Here is a 16169-nt window from a genome sequence, read left to right on the forward strand (position 1 = left end):
ATTTTCTCTCTTATATTTTCTGAATACAAGCACCAGAACAATTTCTTTAAAATGCCAATCTCACCATGTTATTCACACACACAAAATCTTCAATATCTGTCTGTGCTTTTAGGAAAAATCAAGACTCCTGAGCTGCCATTAATATTTTTCTTCAATGTGGCAGCGTTAAATCTGTCTTTCCAGCTGCATCTCCCACTGTTTCCCCACATGAACCTCTAGTTAAAGCCAAATGGGTCACAAAACAAGCCTTATGCTTTCCTGCCACTGTACCCGTGTTCATACCACCTCTACACAAAAAGCTTTCACCAGCAATCCCTGCCCATTTCACTTTTACTTATCTTTAGAAACCAGGCTCATATCTCATGTTCCACACAAAGACTTCTCTCTCAGCCAGGTGAGTCAATCCTTTGAATTCCTATAGCAAAGAAACATCCAGCTTTCCAGGGCTTAATGGCAGTATCAGGTTTTGAGGTGTGTCACCACTTGTTACCACTAATCATTAAAGCAGGAGACTGTACATTTTAAAATAGTTAACTGAAGCAATTTAAAGATTCTCTTCCACATTACTACCACCCCCCATCACTTGCTTCCTGATGGGCCTTCTGGGTGGGGAGCTACCCCCACAGCACTGGTGATTGCATGGAACTGGGGCTCCGCCTAGAGTGTGTCCCACTGTGTGATTCAACATGTGGCCTCATCATTCACTCAGCCTGTTGGTTAGCCAACACTCAGGGGGCATGTTGGAGAACCAGAGGCTTGTAAGACATTGAGAGGCCCGTGCAGGATAAAGGGGTGGGGAGGACCCTTGAGATGACTCTACATCTGTAATGGGCCTGCCAGTTACCTAGGGAGATGGGGTGGAGATGTTGGAGAAGGCGTTACAATTTGGGTGACACGCAGGAGGTAACACCAGAGCTTCCAGAACAGGATGAGTGGAGAGTTGGTTGACATCACTTTGTAACCAAAAAAAACCCTGTTTGAGAAAACACAAGAGACTACTCCCATCCCCTCCCCTGCTTAGGGGCTCCCAGAAATAGTTGGGTGGAATCTGAGAGTGGTCAGATTTCCCAAAATTGAAGAGGACAGCAGAACCAGAGAAATGCCATTTTTATCATTACTGTGACTCTTACTTCAGACAGGTGTGGCTTGGGACAACATGGGTTATATTCAGATGTGTTTACTTGTCATTTTAAGGCAAACAGGAATGATGGAAAGATAAAAATAGTTGTATTTAGGTGAAAGAGTTATTGGTAATTTTTGTGGGTACAGTTCATTAAATACATACATAGTTTTATACTAAAACAAAATTAATATTAAAAATATGAAAATGTTATTAAACTATTATCATAAAATTATATATAACATACATATGTCTACATGTATATCTATATATCTATGTATACACATACAGCCAAAGGCGCACATTGCTCACATTGGTCTGGGAACAATTTCTGACTGGACACTTCAACTGTCAGCGACAACTTCTATGCCAGAAACGATTGGTCCCCTTCAGATTCTGTTAGGAAAAGCCAATAAGGTTGGAGACAGAGGAAGAAAGGGTTCTATTAAGACCTGAGTAGGGAAAAGAGAGGCAAGGAGCCACTTCCTGCACACCAGGGAAAAGATAAAAGAAGGAACTAAATGATACAAGCTCTCTAGACATCAAGGTCAGCTCCCAGTAAGATTGGGTTGTAGACGGAACAGGTATTCAGTTCCAATCCCAGCCCATTTTTATCTTCTTGGACTTCATTTCCTTCCATTTCTATTTTTTACCCTTATTAAAGTTTATGAAAGTATGTTTCATTTCTTTGCCTCAGTTCTATTTCTTGGAACTTTTTTTATCTCAGGAACTCATTCTCTGCCTGTTTCCTGAGTGCCAGTCTGGCTTTATTTTCAAGCCCTAAGTGGGGGACCCTGTCCCTGACATGATGCTCTGAAGGCCATCAGGAGGTGCCTCCCCATTAAGCTGGCCATGAACCCAATGGCTGCCCATTCCGCAGGTACGTCTATGAGAGAGAAGCTTTGACACAAACCCTGGCAATCTGTGCAGTTCAATGAATGACATGGCCTCCTTTTCCAGGTGGATTCAATTCCTATCATCCCGGAGAACATGTTCTGCTCTGAGCTGTAAGTCACAGGCCCCAGGAAGGCCTGGGAACAGTGTCCTGCCCCAATTACGAAAAGCAGAGTATAGTTGAAGTTGGCCCCAGGCCAGGCCTTGCTGGGCCTACTGTCCATGGAGGGCCTCTGGGGTTTAGGCAGGGGCCTCTTCAGACTTCATGAATATCACTCATATAGCCCTCCACAGGTTACACGACCCCCTCACTCCCAGCCCAAGTAGCTTGCTAATTCTCAGACTTCCCTGATGCTGTTACTAAGAAAACCTCGCCTGGACTGCAGTGGTTCTTCAGAGCCTATGAAAAACCCTTCATTTCGTCTTTACCTGCTCTATACCCTACCCCAGGTGACCACAGGTGTCATGGCCTGGTTAATGTCAAAGAATCTTCTGAGAACCTAACCAATGGAGTCCAGGTTTCAACCAGTGGAAAGCTGGGACTTTATAGTAAACTCCCAGTATCCTGAAGAAGTATCAGGGCTGTTTAATGCCCTAACATTGCCAGTTAATGGGCTTTCTGTCAAACACCTAAAGCATGTGGAATTTAACCAATCCCACTGTGACCCTGACTTTTGGGACTAGACAGAGCATCCTGGAGTTTACAGAGACACTATACCACTATGAAATACTGTGGCCTTAAGCTTCACTGGAGATCAGTCTTCTCATACTGTAACATGAATGTGAAGCATCTGATGATTTTGTAAAAATGTAGATTCTGATTCAGTGGGCCTGAGATTCTGCATTCCAGCAAGTTTCCAGGTAGCACTAATACTGATGGTCTGAGGACCACACTTTGAGTAGCAAGACTCTGAAGGAAGAAGCACATATGGAAAACATTCTAAGACATAATTCTGATTATGTCCTCCTATGGACACAATTTTCTCACAGCTGGAAAGGAAGTCACCTTTAAGACAAATGGAAATGGCCTTCATTCACTTGACCTTTGTAATCTCCTCCTGGACAGATGACATTTCTTTGAGAGCAAACAGAGATAAGGGAAATGATTAGTGTCCAAGAGGAGCTGAGATGTATCAGTATTTCTGCCCCACTGCACATATACCCCTCAAATACTCCCCTGTCCTATTCCCTCCTCCCCCCATCTAGGGACAGGGACCCTGATACAGCTCTTCAGGTGCTAGGACAGGGCAGAGGGATGATGGGAAATTGCTCAGTGACTGGATAACAGTAAGCCCTGCACAGCTGAGATTTTCAGAGAAGGTAACAGTGTTCTCTGCTCTTCACTCTCTACCTGCCATCCAGGTGGTAGTTGGCAGATTGCTGGTTGGGCACTGTAGGGATCAGAAAGAAAGAAAGAAACCCTTATCCCTACTCTGTGGACACTTGCCAACTAGTAAGGAAGAGACATGTGGGCAAGTAACAATGGAGCCATGTATTCTTTAGTACTCTTATGACAAATATCTGTTTTGAACATACATGGTGAGAGGATGGGGTTAAGGCTTGGAAAAGGGTTTAGAAAAGGCAGCACTGAAGGGTGGCACAGGAGCTAGGGCTTTTCCAGGTGGAGAAAACACAGGTGGGTAGTCTAACCACAGTATCCTGACGGACTTCCTTGAGAGAAAGGCTGCAGAGAGAGCAGTTCCAAGAGGAGTCCCCAGGACCAAGGTTTTCCAGAGCACGTGACATAAGGAAGGTGACTGTAAGCAAAGGCTCTTGCTTCATATTAGATAATTATTTGGTCGATGGAGCTCCTACTGAGGTGTGACAGTTTTCTCTCTCTTTTTACTTTTAATGTAATAGTGCTTTTGCAATACTTCTAGTAAAGTTAAAGGTAGACAAGAAAGAGTTGATTGCTGTAATGGAACAGGGTGTATATGAGCTTCATTGCACCAGAAAGACATCAAAATCAGATCACAGTGCTCCAGGGACAGGCCTGTTGTCTGGGGCCAGATGCAACAGTGGAAAGGGTCATAATTGCCATCTAGTGGCCTAAACCCACAAGTATGAGCTATATTCTAGGTATCTAGTTTCTCTCTCTCTCTTTTTTTTTTGCACTTAAAAAAAACTATTAAGGTATAATTAGCATGCAATATTATATTAGTTTCAGGTCTACAACAGTGATTTGACATTTGTATACATTTAGAAATGGTCACAATAAGTCAATAAGTCATCTGTCATCTGATGAAGTTAATACAGTGTTACTGACTATATATGATGCTGTATATTACATCCCCCTTGACTTAACTTTATAACTGGAATTTTGTGCTTCTTAATCCCCTTAATTCATTTTGCTCTTTACTCACCAAATTCTCTCCCCTCTGGCAACCACCAATCTGTTCTCTGTATCTATAAGTTCAGGTTTCACTTTGTTTTGTTTTGCTTTTTAGATTCCACATGTAAGTGAAATTATGCAACATTTATCTTTCTCTGACTTATTTCACTTAGCATAATAATCTCAAGGTCCATTCATGTTGTCACGAATGGCAAGATTTCATCCCTTTTTATAACTGGGTAATATTCCATTTATATATGTTCCACATCTTCTTTTTCCATTCATCTACTGATGAATACTTAGGTTGTCTTCATATGTTGGTAAATAATGCTGCAATGAATATAGGGGTGCATATATCTCTTTTAGTTGGCTTTTTCATTTTCTTCAGATAGATAACCAGTAGTGGAATTGCTGGATCATATGGTAGTTCTATTTATAATTTTTTTGAGGGACCACCATACCACAGCGGCTGCACCAACTGACATTCCCACCCACAGTGTAGGAGGGTTCCTTTTCTCCACATCCTTGCCAACACTTGTTATTTCTTGTCTTTTGGATAGTGGCCATTCTAACTGGTGGGAGGTGATACCTCATTGTGGTTTTGATTTGCATTTCCCTGATCTTTAGTGATGTGGAGCAGCTTTTCATGTGTTTTGGCCATCTGTATGGCTTCTTTAGGAAAACATCTATTCGGATCCTCTGCCCATTTTAAAATCAGACTTTTTTGTTTTTTTGTTACTGAGTTGTATGGTTTTGGATGTTAACCCAAATTGAATATAAGATTTGCAAATGTATTTTCCCACTCAGTAGGTTGCCTTTCCATTTTGCTGATGTTTTCCTTCTCTGTGCAGAAGGTTTTAACTTGATGTCATCCCATTGGGTTGTTTTGCTTTTGTTTCCCTTGCCTTTGGAGTTACATCCGAAAAAACATCACTAAGACTGAATGTCATGAAGCCAACCACCTATGTCTTCTTCTAGGAGTTTTATGGTTTACTACAGTCTTTAGTATAGTCTGTTCAGGAATGGAGTCATCTTGGTCTATACAAGTCATTTAGTATAACCTCCTCTGTCCTATTCCAGGTCCTAGCCCCCTATTGGAGAACATGGATCCAACTATGAAAATATCAAACTGGCATTATTACACAAGAAATTAATTTATATTAAAGTATAAGGAATTGCACATAAAATGTCAGTGACTGATGCTGCCCCTGGGTCTAATTTCACAGAGGACAGGAATTGATGGAGGAACTCTGGAGAGCAGGAAGAGCAGGGGTGGGGGTGGGGGGACGGGTTGTCCCTGAGAGAAGAAACAAATACAGGAAGAGGTGGTTGGAGCAGTAGCTGCTTTTGATTTTACTTGTTTACCTTCTCCTGGGAAGAGGCAAATAGAAGCTGCTCATGATATTATTTTTAGAGCTATTTTCAAACAGAGAGCCTAGAAAGGGCGGTAGTGCTGTTTGGCTATGAAGAATGTTTAGCATGCCTAGTTTCCTTACAGAAGGACTTTGCTCTTAAGCATACCAGCATGTTTTATTAAACACTCCAAAGAAAGAAATCTCATGTTAGTGACCCCTGAATGATGTCGGATGGCACTTCTGGCATCCTGAGGGGCCCGTGGCATGGTCTTCTTCTGCTGCCAGTTGAGGGTGGTCTGTTTCCCTGTTTTCCCACAGGACTCCACTTCTCCAGGGTTCCTTGCTATTTGCCAAATTCTTTCATTACTTAGGGAGAGCTGAAGGTTCCTTTTAGGCTGTGAAGAAGTATTTTCAGATAAGGGGGCTGACATGTAGCAAGGCAGAGCCATTACAAAGCAGGTAAGAGAGAGAATTAGAAATGAGGCCAGGGCAGATATGCCAGGGAGGCAGAAGGGGCAGGGACCAGGGATTTCACAGTCAGACAGACCCAGTTCTCATCCTGACTTCTTATGAGCTGTGTGACAATTAGCTAAGTTAGCTCATCTCTCTGGCCTCAGTTTCCTCTTGTATAAAATGTTGTTATGAGATATAAAGGAGATAAAGAATGTAAGGCACAGAGTCTGGCATCTGGTAGGTGCTTAGACATTTCCTTTCAATGCCTACCCTCAAATCCTCCTTCTAATTACCCCACTGTTTTCGTCATGTTGCCCCACTTCCTGCTGGAAGGGCCCTTCCTCTTGGCCTCCAGTGTTGCTCAAAGACCTCTCTCTTCTAGAAGAATGGGCTCTCATTTGGTGCAAAACAAAACCACAGTGTGAATGTGTTGAGAATGAAGTGGCTGAGTGCCTCACATGGGAGGCCTTCTCATTTCAGAATGCCCTGGGCTCCTTCCCAGGCTCAGGGCCCCAACCCAAAATCCAGGGGTTGGGGGCTCGGGCTGGTGCTGCTCCAAGTCTGTGAGAGAGGTGCCCTTTCCCTGGGCACTAATTCTTTGGTGCTTCTCTCCAAAGGGGCTCTTCTCACCTTCTGGGTGTTAAGACCTCAGTTCTAAGTTGAATGTCTAGGCCTGAGGGGAAATGTCCTAGAGAGATTCTTAGCTGCTTTTAGCTTGGGTTGGGATTAGTCATATTTGGTTAAGGTAAAGGCCTCTGTCTGTTTTTGTTTTTGTTTTTGGTAAACTATACATAACATGAAATCTACCATTTTAACCATTTTTAAGTGTAAAAATTCAGCAGCAGTAGTACTTATATTGCTGTGCAACCAGCACCACTATCCATCTCCAGAACTTTTTCATCATCCCGAACTGAAATTCCAAACCTATTAAATAATAACTCCCCATTACCTTTCCCCCCAACCTCTGGTGACAATACTCTACCCTCTGTCTCTGAATTTGACTATTCTACATACTTCCTCACAAAATTATTCTGATACTGCACTTGTGCACAAACACACACACACACACGTGTAAAAGTTGGTATAGAATCCTAGGCTTATAGCTGTATTTACAGCTTAGACAACCAGAAAATCAAACTATCAAACTAAACCTAAAAATTCCCCCAAATCCTACATGATTAAATTTAATGTGAGAGATCATATTTTGCTAAAATAAAACCCCAAAGTTGTTAAATAATAGGAAGAATTTTGGTTCTGGTTCTATATTTCATTTTTGTTTGCATTTTCACTTCAAATATTTTAAAGCAGAGAATAACCATTTGCATAAGTATATTACAGAAAATGTCACTACTAATGAAAAAAAGCATTATTTTGATAATGCAGGATAATCAGACAATACACTTAGCCATAACAATGCCAGCAAGCAATTCTTGAAGACCAATTTTAATGAGGGTGTTACTAGATAATAATGTAAAGTTAACTTTTCTTAGCGATAAGATAAACATTGTGATGTTATTGAAATCTAAATTAAAGGGAGTTTCTAATCTAATTCTTTAATTAGAGTTGGGAACAGAAAAATCTTTTATTATAATTACCTATTATTAAACTTGTTACTAATAAACTGTTGCAAGTTGGTACACACAAAGACAAGCTCTGAGCAGTAGAATCTAAATATGAAGTCACCTGCTATGGCCAGGTCCTCTTAACCAGGATGCTTATTAAAATTGTTTCAATTATCTACTGCTATGAAACAAGTCATCCCAAAATTAATGGCATAAAACAACATTTATTTCTCTCACAGATTTATGATTTGGGCAGGCCTTGCTGGGGACAGCTTGTCTATGCTCCACTAGGACTTAATTGGGGTGGCTTAAAGAGTGGGGACTGGAGTCATCTAAACTAGAGGTCGGTCAACTTTTTCTGTAAAAGACCAGATAGAAAATTATTTTTGTCTTTGCAGACTGTATGCTTTCTGTGGTAACTACAAAACTCTGCCGTTTCGGCCTAGAAGAAGTAATAGACAAATCAATGTGTACAGTTGCTGCACAAGTCCTCCGTCCAGAGCTCCCTTTGGAAACTGTAGTTCAAGGAGTAAGTCTTGGCATCTCTGCATCTCTCCCTCAGAGACACTGCTAACAGCTCTCACTTGTTTTTAACTATTCCTAGCTGCTCTGTGGCTCTCTGGCAGCCTCTTCACAGCAGTGTCTGGAATTCTCATTGACCTGTCTTAATTTTGTGGGCCATCTTCCAAAGTCTCTCCTAGGATTTTGCTTGGTGTCCGGCCTGGAGGACTGGACACATGCTGCAGGCTGCCAGCTGGTAGGAGAGAAAGCTGGGAAACCGTCCTGCTTACCCTCTGACTTCCCTTTCCTGATGATCGAAACAAATAGATCTTAAGCATGCTGCCCACTCTGACAAAGCCTCACTGAGATCTTCATCAATGCTTCCATTTTAAAAATGGAAGAGGAAGTAGATGAATGAATGGATAAAGAAGATGTGGTACATATACACAGGGGAATATTACTCAGTCATAAGAAGAAAACAAATCCTACCATTTGCAACAACATGGATGAAGCTAGAGGGTATTATGCTCAGTGAAATAAGCCAGGCAGAGAAAGACAAGTACCAGATGATTTCACTCATCTGTGGAGCATAAGAACAAAGCAAAAACTGAAGGAACAAAATAGCAGCAGACTCACAGAACCCAGGAATGGACTAACAGTTACCAAAGGGAAAGGGACTGAGGAGCATGTGGGGGGTGGCAGGGAGGGAGAAGGGGAATAAAGGGCATTACAATTAGCACACATAATGTAGGGGGGGCATGGGGAGGGCAGTATAGCACAAAGAAGACAAGTAGTGACTCTGTGGCATCTTACTATGCTGATGGACAGTGAGTGTAATGGGGTATGTAGTGGAGACTTGATAATGGGGGGAATCTAGTAACCACAATGTTGCTCATGTAATTGCATATTAATGGTACCAAAAAAATAAAATCGAAGAGGACATGGAAAGCATCTCTTCAGGTACGGAACACCCCCAGTCAGAGAGTCGATGGTGGCTAGACTGAGATTCCATATCTGAGGTCTCTAGGGATTAATACAAGTACATGAGTCAGTGAATGTCGGACAGGATGGCAGTAATAGCCCACACCCCTCATACCCACAGTGCTTCTTTCTGAGCTGTTGGATGTTGAGCTTTTGAGCTTTTCACAGTTGGTCCAGGGACATGGGGGAGAGGGCTCAGTTGGTGTTGGGCTTTGAAGACATTTATTGCACAGCTGTAGGGGAAGTAGTGGCATACCCCAAAGGTGGGGAGGCACTTGGTTAAAAGCTATTGTGCTGTTTCTATTGCATTTGATAACTGTGGGCCATCGTTTTCTCCAGTATATCCTGGTAAGGGTCTCTATCTTAAGATGTTTTTCCTCTTTCCTGCTGTTCATTCCCCTCCTGAGAGCCGAACGTTTTCCCTGACTCATGCAATTGCTGTAGAGATAATTCTGATGTCAGAAGCAGAGGCCATTGATTCGAGAGAAGGAAAGCAATGACTACTTAGAAACAAGTCTCCTCTCATCATGCAAATACTCCTAATTAAGAAATCCAGAGACAGATTCTATGTCATGGAAACATAATTTCCTTTGACTCAGAGTTCCAGGAATTGCTGCAGGCTATCAACCTCACTTGATTTCCTGGGTTAAACAGCTTCATCCTTTGCCCTGAGTTTCCTTGAACAAAAGTGAATTCAATCTAATGTCTGTGGAATATTTTCCATGTGCCAGTGTGGTCCTAGTGCCTTGAGAAATAGATTTGAACAAGAGTTCCTGCCCTCAAGGAGCTTACAATTCAGTAAAATAATCTTTAAGCAGCAAACCCTTAAATGGTATGTTGATCCAGAAAGAAAGGTAAAAGCCCTTTGAACATTGTTATGGGTCGAATCATGGTCCAACGAAATTCATTATGATGAAGTCTAACCCTGAATCTCAAATGTGGGCTTATTGGGAGATAAGAGTCTTTACAGAGGGAAGTAAGGTAAGGTGAGGTTATCAGGGTATGCACGAGGGAGACAGGCCTGGGGCAGCCCCCTCCCAGCCCTCAGAAAGAGTCGATCCTGCTGACATCTTGACTTCAGAGTAGTAGTCTCCAGAACTGTGAGACAACTCATTTCTCTTGTTTAAGATACTCAGCCTGTGGTACTTTGTTATGATGTAGCAAAATAGTATAGATGCTCAGTGGCTCTGTTTTGCTGTTGTACAGTCTGGTGGTGAAAACCCTGGGTAGATGTAAATTAGATATTTATAGAGTTTGCATACTGGACATCTGATAAATTCATTCATCCATTTATTCATTCATTCCCCATCTGTTTACCCTGGCTTATTTGCCATCTTTTAATTTATATTTGTAGATATTTATTTTTTATATATATCTTTATTTTTTATGTTTTATCCTTTGTTTACTTGTTCACTGTTTCTGCACCTGCTTCATGATAGATGTGTAATGCATATTTGTTGAATAAGAATTCATCTTTCCTTGTTCCCTTCCCTCTCTCCATTCAATACTTAAGCAGCCTTAAGTGTACTGTGTCCACCGCATTCCATGTTCATTTTGGGAGAGAGACAAAGCAGACCCATGTGCGGGCTGCATTCCACTGCCACATAGTGGGTGGGTGCGTGGCAGACGGGTGTTGGAGTGTAGCTTGCAGAGGGAAGGCACAGTAGGATGAGGTGTGCAGGAAAAGGCCTGTGGAGGAGGAGGGACTGACACTTGAGATGATAAAAGGGAAAGGAGAGCATACAGGGAAGTACAGAATGTTCACAGTCCACCTGCCTTTTCTAACACCTGGCGGCTATGTTTAGGGAGGAATGAGTGCTCCAGGCCAGGGGCGGGCAACACATGGGGAGGGAGACTATGGACCGAACTCAGGAGCTTCATTCTGGCATCCCAGAGGTCACAGCTAAAGCCCAGGGGCCCTCAGCTCAGGCTGCACATGAAAACCACCATAGGAACTTTAAAAAATGTGATGTCAAGACCCTACCTTGATTCAGGATGTCCTGGAAACTGCAGGCAGGTCTTCAGAGGGAAAAAATTCTTTTAGGATGTGAATTGCCAGCAGTGGGTTCTGACCGCAAGACCCAGTCATGAAACTCCTGAGGTTCCGGTGTGACAGGGGTAACTGCTGGAAAGAAAACACCTGGCTGCATTCCACTGGTACGGCCTCCTTTCCCTGAATGTAAAAGTGCCTGCTTGTGATATCAGAAGAATGTGTTGACACATCTGTATCCTGTTTCTGACTCCGCTGTAGTTTATGGTGGGACCAGGAGCAACAGCCGCAGAATTAACTCAGTCTCCCGCTTTTTAGGACCCTCCGGCTTCCTGTAGGTCTTCATAGATAAGAACCATCCAGAGAAAGCATTTTTGTTTTTGCTGGTTTTTATGTTTGTTTAGAAGATGTTGAGGAAATTGGGTCCAGAGTTTTAAGGGTCTTGCTACTTGGGCCCTATCAGTTTCAGTTTAATGCCTTCCAGCATTATTTGTAAGGCCCTGTCATAATGCTTGGCATATAGTGGACTCTCAACCAATGAGACCGCCAAAATGCTATACTTCAAGTACAGTCTGAAAAGAATACTGCCAACTTCCTTTCTATTTGCTCCAGGTACTCTTGGTACAAACAGAAAGGTAGGAGCAAAGAGGGAGTTGACCAGTCTTCAAAATAAACCTGGCAATATTGATTGAGATCTAGAAGGCATCAGGCACTGTGCAAGATACTGTGGATGTGCAATGACAAATTAGACATGGGTTTTGCCCTTTAGTCCCTGATAATCTAGCTGGAGAGGCAAGAAATGAGCATGTGAAAAGTTAACAGTAAGGGATTTTTTATAAAAGCCCAAGATAATAGCATCTTGTCAGGCTGCATTTCAGGAGTACATGATTTATTGCCAAATTAGTTTTGAGACCATTTGGAAGTGGTCAGAAGAAAGCAAGTTTGCTTCTGGCTGGGGCAGTCAGAATGAGGGGGAGAGGGGCTGGTGTGAAATGAACATGAGAGCCGGAGGTTAAGAACCGGTGGCGGGCCCTGGCCATAAGTAAGTAACAGACAGGGTACCTGTTCAGCAGGAGCAAAGCGAAGAGTTTTAGGCAAGTTGAGAATGCAGGAGGGTGGAGCTCCATAAAGAAGGGCCTCAAACCCTAAACCAGGGTGAGATTTCACCCTGCAGGAAGTGGAAGCAATATAAGCTTTTCAGCAAAGTAGAGATGACTTGAAGAGCTCCCATGGCCCTGATTCAATCTCAGCAACCAACCGTCGTCTGCACTAGCCACCGCAGGGTCTTCCAAAGCCCAGCATCTTCCTCCTGTGCCACTTAAAGGGCGTGACACTTGAGGAAAACCTTGCAGCTTGGAGGCCTGGCTATGGGCATAAACAAGGGACTTGCTTGTTTTCAGTATCACGTGTACTTGGCATTGAACTTACTGAAGGGGGCGAGAGTGACTAGGTAGCTTTAGGAAGTTCCTGTCCAGCTTCCAGGACACTGTTCACTGACTCTGCAAATGGAGAGTTTTGCAAAAGGCATACAGAACCAGACCAGCTTGCTTTTCCTAAGGAAACCTTGGTGTCCTAAAAAAACCTCAGCCTGGGTCCCCGCTCTGCGGGGTTGAAATTCCTTCTGTCTTCTGGTGTCACGCATGTAACACATGCTGTGGAACCAGTTTCTGGGAGTCCAAAAAGAGCTCTGGAATCAAGTCAGATTTCAGTTCAAACTCGGTCTGCCTGCCTCTAACCAGTTGTGTGGCTGTGGGCAAATTATCTAACCTTTTCCAGTTTGTTTCCTCATTTGTAAAACAGAAACAGTAAGTACTTTGCTGGTGGGTTATAAGTCTTACTGGAGACACAAGTATTATGTAGCACATAGTAGGTCTCCTATATATTTTTCTATTACAAAGTGCATAATATTTCTGTAAAGGAAATTAGCTGTGTCTTTTGGCTCTACCCTAGAAATATCAGATTTCCTGACTTTCCAGCTGTACCTTTGCTTCTAGACCTGCCCTAATATTGGGCCCTTATAGGTGGCATGCTCCCTGCAGTGAGCCTGAACTAGAAGGGGTTCAGGGAGAGAATTCTGTGGCCCAAGAAGTGAGCTGAACCTAAAGACCATTGTCACTTTGCCAGATCTATTCAGAAGACCCTTCCCTCAGGAACAAGTTGGACACAAAGAAGGGGGATGCTGGTATCAAGCAAAAAAGCATAAAGATTTCTAAATTTAAATCTGTGTTGCCCAAACAACTTTCTAAGACAGATACTCATACGATGTTGACTATGTACCAACCATAAATCAACCACTTTACAAATATTAACTCATTTATCCCTCAAAACAACTATATGTAATAGGTGTTATTACCCCAGTTTACAGCTTGGGAAACTGAGCCACATAGAGGCTGTTTTGCTGAAAGTCATACACAAACATGGGTGACCATGTTGCCCTGGCATTGCAGAGGGAAAATCACTGTACAAAAATCAGTGGAGAAGGGAACCCACCTGAAATGCCTTCTTTTGATGAAGGGTTTGGGTATCATCACAAGGGATTTCAACCTAGGCGAATCAACAACACTCTCATCCCTGGTGAGGTGCCTGAGCCCTGCTTCCCAGGGGACCTCAGTTCTAGTGAGTGGCCTCACTGGGGTCCCCTTGAGACAGTTATGGCTAGGCCACTCTTTTCTTGATTTCTTTCTTTTAACAAACATCTGCTGAGCATCAACCATGCACCTGGCCTAGTGTGAGGAGCTGGGGACACCAAGGTAATTATAACAAGCTGTAGGCTCAAGAAGCTCCCAGTCCAGAGGGGAAAGCCGAGAAATGAACCAGCAGTCACATCCATGGAAGGAAGGGCTCTGCAAGGCATTCCTCCCTTTCTTCACAGAGCTGAGCCTCACTTTCTCTCAGCCTGGAACCAGAGCCGCACAGTCACTTACAAGACAGGCAGCGGCCGCAGTCTGTGCCCTGACAAAGCTGAGTGGTACGCCTGTGTTCCTTGTCTTCCTCCCTCCCTCACCTCATCGCCCTAATCTCTGTTTCTTGGATGTCTTGCACTCCTTCCCCTTTCTTAACCCTGCCCTTCTGCTTCTCTCGTCACCACTTGCAGACCTGTCCAGGGCTCTCCCCAGCACTTACTCGCTGAGTCTCGGTGTCTTGCTAGTATGTTTAAACAACCCAAGGTAAGTCAAAGAATGAGAACGGTTGGGAAACACCCACCCAGATCATGTCAGGCTCATAATGGGTTATTTTGTGTCATGACTCTGGCATTTCCTGTCTCCTTGTGACCTCAACAGTGACCTGAACATTGCAAGACATCTCCTTACTCAAAGGCAGTTTGGGAGGGGATGCTAACAGTTCAGGGAGAAAGGTATCAGAGGTGAGGACGAGCAAGGTCAGAGGACAAAGAGCAACATCTCTTGCTGCCAGCTCCTGAATGCCATCTCTGCATCAGACCTCCTGTTACACAGCCCAGACGGCGTTACTGGGAAAAGTACAGAAGCCAGAGGGAACAGAGAAACTGCCTTGCCGGGGCTCCAAGAAGGGGGACTCAGGAAGGTGATGCTGAGAAAGGTGACTGCCCAGTTAATACTGCTAAAGCTCAGCTACAAGCCTGGGGGGTCAGCATCTTTAAGAGAAGACCTTTACCACAATAACTTGCTTCTCTTCCATTAACTCCATCACTCCACCCCATCTCTTCAGAATTCAATTACTTCTGGGTCATGCAGTGATGTTTTTTGCTCTTCAATCACTGGAAACAAGACGGCTCTGCATCCCTTTGTGCTGCTTTGCTAGTTCTTTGCCTTTGTTTCCTTGTCTTCCTTTGTTTCTTCCACTTAGCTGGCCAGAAATCTGTCCACCACACATTTGTGGGGTTTATACTTTGTGCAAAGCTCTCTGGTGGATACTCGAGAGGACACAGACATGCAAAAGACACACCCAGTACTTTCAGGGGCCCACAATATGCACAGGAGACACATCTAAATATAATAGAATAAATACATAGAGTGGAACTTGTTGATTTTTTACCATTTTAGAAGTGATACGGTTCTTTAAAAACAAGCTTCCTGCATCTGACACTTTTTTCTTTTCTGTGGGCTCCAGAAAGGCTAAGTTGATCCTTTGAAGAAAGAAAGTTTGGCATAGGCCAGAAGACAGGGACAGGATGGACACCTCCAACTCCAAGATTTCAATCAACAGGGCAGCACATGCTTGGGTCAGACTCAGGCCTGGCTCCATGCCAGACCTCAGGCCCAGCAGTGACATGCACAGCCCAGAGACAGCAGCAGATGCAATGCTTACTTCTCCAGTTTGCACAAGTTACTGTCCTTTCGTCAAGAGCATAATAATCAAAAGCATGCCAAAGTGATGGCACACTCATCCCTTCAGGATTTTCATCCCTGGATTAGCTGATCTTGGGTAAAAGATCTAGGGAATGAGCTGGCAAGGAGTGGGAATGGGGGTGGGGTGGAGCATAAAGTAAACGGTAGATTTAGAGAGAGTATTTTGGAGCAGGCTGTTGTGGTATTTGGCACATCATTTTGAATGAAATGATAAAAAATGAAAATTCAGGATAGATTCTCCAGCTTTTCAATTGAGTCTATCTAGGGTTACAAATTCATTCTAGGTAAAATGGATAATAGAATCCTCTATATAACTGAGTTCAAAACATGGACCCCAAAATATCCTTTATTTGACCAGAGGATCAGTCAATTTTACTTGGGGGTGTTTAGGAAAGATGGAAGCAAGAATGCATGCTCCACCTCAATCTTGAGGGACCACTAATTCATAAGGTGCATGAAGTAGAGAAACAAATTCTAGACAGAAGAGGGATGGAAATGTGGAAGGGCTGAGATGGTGGGATTGAGGGCATAGGAATGGAGAGGGTGAGAGGTTCAGAGCCTGCATGGTCCACATTCAGGACAGCTGTAACATACCAGCAGGAAAGGAGCTGAAGGAGGCAAAGGCCAACCACAGGAGCCCCAGCAGGTGAACA

This window comes from Manis pentadactyla, chromosome 1, assembly GCF_030020395.1.
Source record: "Manis pentadactyla isolate mManPen7 chromosome 1, mManPen7.hap1, whole genome shotgun sequence".
NCBI lineage: Eukaryota > Metazoa > Chordata > Mammalia > Pholidota > Manidae > Manis > Manis pentadactyla.